Source organism: Neopelma chrysocephalum, unplaced genomic scaffold, assembly GCF_003984885.1.
Source record: "Neopelma chrysocephalum unplaced genomic scaffold, ASM398488v2 Primary Assembly neopelma1_24, whole genome shotgun sequence".
Classification (NCBI taxonomy): Eukaryota; Metazoa; Chordata; class Aves; order Passeriformes; family Pipridae; genus Neopelma; species Neopelma chrysocephalum.
Window position 1 is genome coordinate 29,461,508 of NW_020897693.1, and position 5,872 is coordinate 29,467,379.

At 50.1% G+C, this 5,872-nt stretch overlaps 1 long non-coding RNA gene across 1 annotated transcript; it reads right to left on the minus strand.

Moving 5' to 3' along the window:
* Nucleotides 1–4,232: 4,232 nt before the first annotated feature.
* Nucleotides 4,233–5,492, minus strand: LOC113963235. The gene is made up of 3 exons (XR_003532698.1): nucleotides 5,411–5,492; nucleotides 4,458–4,579; nucleotides 4,233–4,315 (listed from the first exon to the last, which is right to left on the minus strand). It is a non-coding gene; the product is annotated as an uncharacterized LOC113963235 (long non-coding RNA).
* Nucleotides 5,493–5,872: the final 380 nt, after the last annotated feature.

Below are 5,872 nucleotides of genomic sequence, written 5' to 3' on the forward strand. Positions count from 1 at the left end.
GGAGATGAGCTTTGTTTAGGCCACCTTTTCTAGGCCCCTCTCCGAGTGGAGCAAGCAGTGCTGTCCTTGAAAAGGCTGCTTGGTCGTTCAGGGTGCTGCCCCAAGAGACTCTCATCTCCGTCAGTCTCAAATGACCAATATCCTGAACCGCCTGTATGCAGGGTTGAGTCTGCGGCTCCCAGTGCATCTTTCACCTACCGTTTCGACCCTCGCCCGTCGCTACAGGACTTTTTGCATGTGGGTAAAGCCTTCAAGCCTGCGCAATGGATTTTTTAGGTGAGATGCAGTATGCGCGGAACTGAACCCACCCTTTAATCCTGAGGTTCATCTGCCAGGGCCGAGCAAGCTTGGACGGTGGCAGCGAGGTCCTCAGGACGTAGGTTTGATTAGAGTGACCTTCTCTGAGATGGATGGCCTTCCAGGGCTAAGCGAGCTCCATCTGCCCGGGTTTGGGATGAGAGTTGTCCTTCTCCTAGGATGACTGCCAGAAGGCTAATGAGCTCATCCTGCCCAGGGATGTAGTTTATCTGGTCCTATGGTTTTGACCTGTCTGGCATGGGCGACCCTACCGAAGGCATGAACCCTCGCCAGCATAGCTCGCAACCACACAGGGGTACATAGGCTATGTTCCTGTTAGAACGATTTGGGCAAGTCTTTTATTTCCAGTAACAACCCTTTGTCCTGCCCACTCTTTCAGGTTGTAACAGAGCAAAGCAAATATATCCAGAACATGCCAAACCTGGGCAGTAGCCGCAGGAGAGCCAAAACGAAAGAAATAAATAGACAAACAAACAAACAAACAAACAAACAAACAAACAAACAAACTGACCAACCGTTCTGGCCCCCGTACCTGTCCAGGGCTGAGGTACCTTACAAGGCCCCAGCCTGGCCGGGACCCCCATCAATCAGAAGAACCCTCTGTCCACCCAGACCTTATCCTTCCCCCACTGTGTTACCACAAATCCTGGAATAAAATAAATTTAAAAAAAAAAAAAAAAAAAAAAAAAAAAAAAAAAAAAAAAAAAAAAAACCCCAAACCATGTATGCTTTGTACAACCCAACACAATACATATTTATCACAGCTAATTTTAAGCTTATCAGGCAGGCAGCAGCTATGCTGACATGGGAGACAAAATCACCTCTTACAACCAAAACTACTACTATTAAAATGAATATTAAAATGTAACTGAGAATATTTAAAACTATTTTCATTGACAACCAGGCTTGGGCAGCCACAGCACCCACACACTCCTCTGCTCCTGCAATAGCTTTGAGCCTGTGCTTGACTCCAAATACACTGAGGGCCAAACCTGATCCCACAAGGATCACCAAGTCCAACTCCTGGCCCTGCACAGGACAATCCCAAAATCCCACCATGTGCCTCAGAGCGTTGTCCAAACATCCCTGGAGCTCTGGCAGGCTACTTTTGATCTGCAAGACCAAAACTTATTAGGAGAGAGCAAGGACTTGACACCTGACAGACTATTTGTTGTTAACTTCCCCTCGGGTTCAGCGTAAAGATTCCGTTCTAGCCATGAATTATTAAAATCCTGGGTGTCATGGCAAGTCAGGCAGTTGTTAATGTATTCTTTTAATTACATCGAGATGCAAATTATAGAGATAGAGCAGCAACCAGGTTTGCAAACAATTATTCATTCCTACAATTTAAAAAAAAAAAAAAAAAGAATCAAGAGAATCTGGAGAAGAGAACAACTGCAGCCACTGAACGCTGCTCTGCAGGCTGTGGTAATTAAGCCAATCCTAAATGCCAGACACACAAAAACAACGGATTGGGAGCTGCTCCTGAGCAGCCTTCCCTCCTCAGGGATGCTGAGTGCTCAGGACACCCTCCTGGGATGCCTGGATTGCCCAAAGCCCAGCTCAGCCCCCGGGCACCCGCAGGAGCTCGGCACAGCCACGCTTGGGGGAGGGAGTGTTGATTCCAAATCCCAGCAGCTGAGTCTTTCCTGGAGGATGTTGCAAACGTGCAGGCACCCAGCCAGTGCTGAGGAGCCTAATCTTGGAGCAGTGGGTTTAACCAGAGCGGGCAGTACCAAGCCACGCTGTTCCCAAAGGGTTCCCAAAGGATTTGAGCGCAGCCCATGGAGGAAGGACAAGACAATGGACGTGGAAGATAGCAACACACCCCTGGAGGTGAGCAGATGCTCCATTGATGAGCAAAACCATGCCATGGGTGCTGAGCCAGACCAACCTGTGTGTCAGGCACGGCCAGTGGGCACTGACAAAGATCTGGGGAGTCAGATTAATACACAGAGAAAATTGAACCTGGATTTTTCTAAGGCTTCCAGGGGGAACATCACAGAATAGTTCAGCTGGAGGTGACCTACAACAATCCTCTAGTCCAGCTGCCTGACCACTTCAGGGCTGACCAAAAGCTAAAGTAAGTTATTCAGGACACTGCCCAAATGCCTCCAAAACACTGACAGCCATAGAATCATAGAATCATAGAATCAACTGGGTTGGAAAAGACCTCTGAGATCATCAAGTCCAACCCTTGATCCAACACTGCTCTGGTTACTAGACCATGGCACTAAGTCCATGAGGACTTGCTAACAAAAGCCTGTTGTCTGATTATCAAATTAGAAATTAAGATTTTTATTTAGAAAATGCCCAGAAAAATATTTTTCTATTATTAGTCAAATCTAGACTACAACAAAGTTTTCATTGCAGTAAGTTCTCTTTCAAGAAGTTGGGTATAGTTCATATTTAAACCAGTTCTGACATTATTTATATCTAGTTTCTGTTACTGATGCTTTTATTTTTCAAACAGACCAACTGATCACTAAATACAGAGTGAAATTCACTGGCTGATTTTCTATGTTTAGAGATCATTCAATCACACAGCTAAGATTCCTGCTATTCTGCAGAACCAGATGCAATTCCCTCGCTCTGGAAATGCCAAAATGGAAGAACTCATCATTTTAGCAGCCCTTGCACTGGAACTGGGAGGCCCAGGCTGTGCAGGAGCCAGAGCAAACACGCAAAATTTGTATTTTAGAAGATTCATCTGGTATTGTGTATAACATATCTAAACATTCATTTTGAACCGGAGTGGTTTTCATCTCCTAAGTAAATAAAACAGGACATACACACCAAACTGATTATGGGTGATGGAGAACGACCTTAACTCAGCCCAGCTGAGCTGTGGCACTGTGCTGGTACAGGTGTCAATGCAGGGAGTCATTTGAGCTCATGATGATGATGATGAAGGGAATCAGAGGAAAGAAAAATGTCAAGAGGAGGTAAAGGAGTACTGCAATGAGGATGAGTGAGTGTATTTTCCCAGAGAGTGAACTGCAAGTCATAGGGCCCTCTCCAAGTGGAATATAGGGCTGAAAGTTTAAGTAGTGCTTTCTTCTGTCCTTTTTGATCTTTGCACAAAGCCTTTCTTTACGCAAAGGACAGAGAGGTTACTGTGAGGCTGTGTGGCGGGGCAGCCAGTGTCCCTCGGTTCAGGCATTTCCCGTATTTCCCAGGATAAATGGAATGCCTCTCCCTGTTCTTCGTGCCTGTCCCTCGGCCTCCAGAGGAAGGCATTCCCGGGACATTTCACTGCCGCAAACACCTCAGCCCGTGTGACAACAGTTTCTCTGCGAAGCAGTTTGCTCTTGCCACCAGAGAAGTTGAGACATTAGCCCGGGACCAGCCAACACCTCCTCCCCCGTCCCAGCTGGGCTTGAGCTTCGGTTTTCTGCCGCCTCCGTACTCCGGGCAGGAGCGGGGACGGCGAGGGGAGCCGGCGGCAGGAGCTGCGGGGCGGGCGCAGGCATCGGGAAGGGAGCGGGAACGTCACCCATTTGCCACAGGTGGCTTGCAGGAAGGCGAGAGGCCCCACGGATGGCATCCTCTCCTGGGCGCTGTCTGGCTCCCAAAATTTTTTCTTTAAAAAATAAAAATTGAGCAAGTGTCCCTTCTAACTACCTCAGCTCTAAGAAAATCGAATCCCTAAGGAACGGGGATTGCCACAGAAATCATTCAGGGTAGCCTCTGCACCTGCGGGAGACACCGTAGCGGAGGCCAGCTCAGGGACACAGCTTTTGGCGGCCATTGCCAGCTCTTTAATTGACCGCCTAAGGCGAAAGGTGACCGACTCACTCGAGGGCACCTCTAGCTGAGGAAGGAGCCTGCTGACGAGCAGGAATTCCTTGACAAAATCTCGGGATTCGGAGAAGCTGAAAGAAATGCCAGCAGAACTTCCTGACATCTGCATCATCCGCCTTGAATAATTTCGCATTTGAGATGATGCTCCCGTAGGAGAAGACCATGTCATGAGGGAAGCATCGCCACCTTTATCCTGTGTGGGAGGCATAAAAATGTGTTTCTGGGACGATCAAAGCTATGAGGGAAAGGAGTATCGTGTTCTCACCGCTTCTGTTCTTTGCTTGAATTAAACTCCGGAAAAGCAATAAATTACGAATAAATTACGAATAACTTACCCAGTCATGCTTCCTATTTTTTTCTTACAGGCGACATATCTCTGAAGGGATCGCAGAGTTCTCAAATATATTTATTTTCAATCATGCGAAGAGATACTCCACAAAGCGCATTTTTATGCGACCTGTTAAAAAAAGAAAAGAAACCAAAACAAACCAAAAAACCCTAAAGCGATTTGCCCTGACCAGCAGCCTCCCTCCCAAAGACGACAGCTCCCAGAGCTGGTTTCAACACCCACCCTCACTTAATTTTCTGCCCCGGCAAATCATAATTCCTATGAGGTCTGAAAGCTTATTTATATTTAAAAGTTCTTTTCTGGGAACAGCCGTCCCAGTAGAAATTAAACAGCGGATGCTGGCGGACGGTACAGAGAGCAATTTTAAGGCATTCGTTGAAATTCCAGCACCTCTGCCCACCATTCCCAAGTGACCTGCCCAGTGCACATCAATGCCAGCCGGTACTTCACGCCACATATGCGTGGGTGCATTGAGCTGCGGAAACGGAGGAGGCTCTGAACTGGAGGGTTTGGTTTGGTTTTCGTTTGGTTGGTTTTCGGGGCGTTGTGGTGGTTTTGGTTTTGCCTTTTTTTTCTTTACTTTAAACAAAATTTTACTTAAACGAAAGGCACCTGCAATATTTGCGCAAACACAAACGATACCCGAAAGGCCGGATCCGGTATTTCCCTCTCTTCGAATGATTTAGTCAGGCTTCAATCCCCCAGTACTCCCCTCCGCAGTGCCGAGAGGGACGGCGTAAGGGCCCAGCACGACTGCGGCCGCGGCCGGCGGGCCCTGGGGTGCGCGGCTCGGGAGGAGCGGCCGTCCCGCCCTCGGCAACACCTCGCAGTGCTCGGGACAGCTTTGCCCCTTCGCTCAGCTTCGAGGAAGGGACCGATGTTGTGGCGAAGCAGCTGATAGCTGGCTCGCATTTCCCAAGATATCTGGAGTAAAGATACCTGACATGAGGTGTTGGAGAACTGTGGGTGGAGGGGATATCGAGGGGTGCTCGGGCAGAGCCAGGAAGGCAAACTGCAAAGGTGCTTCGCCGGGCACGGGAACGTCCGCGCGCCTCCGCTGCCGGAGCGGGCGAATTACGGGACCCGACTGCTTAGGGAAGCGCTGAGCCGCCGATCCCGGCGGGAGGAGTCGGCGGGGGCGCGGCGGGGGAGGGACAGCAGCACCTGCCGGGCCTGGCGGCGACGCTGCCCAGCCCCGTGTGCCCGCTCCCTCCTTCCCGCCCTCCCCGACCACCCTCGCCCGCCCCAGTGCTCATGCGCCCGCCGAGGTTTAAAGTGGGAGCCGCGGCTGCCGGTGGCGGTACCGCTCGGCGGAGGTGCGGGACAGCGCACAGGGCACGGCAGCCCGCGGTGCGGTGACCCGGCCGGCACGCTGCTCTCCGCTGCTCTCCGCTGCTCTCC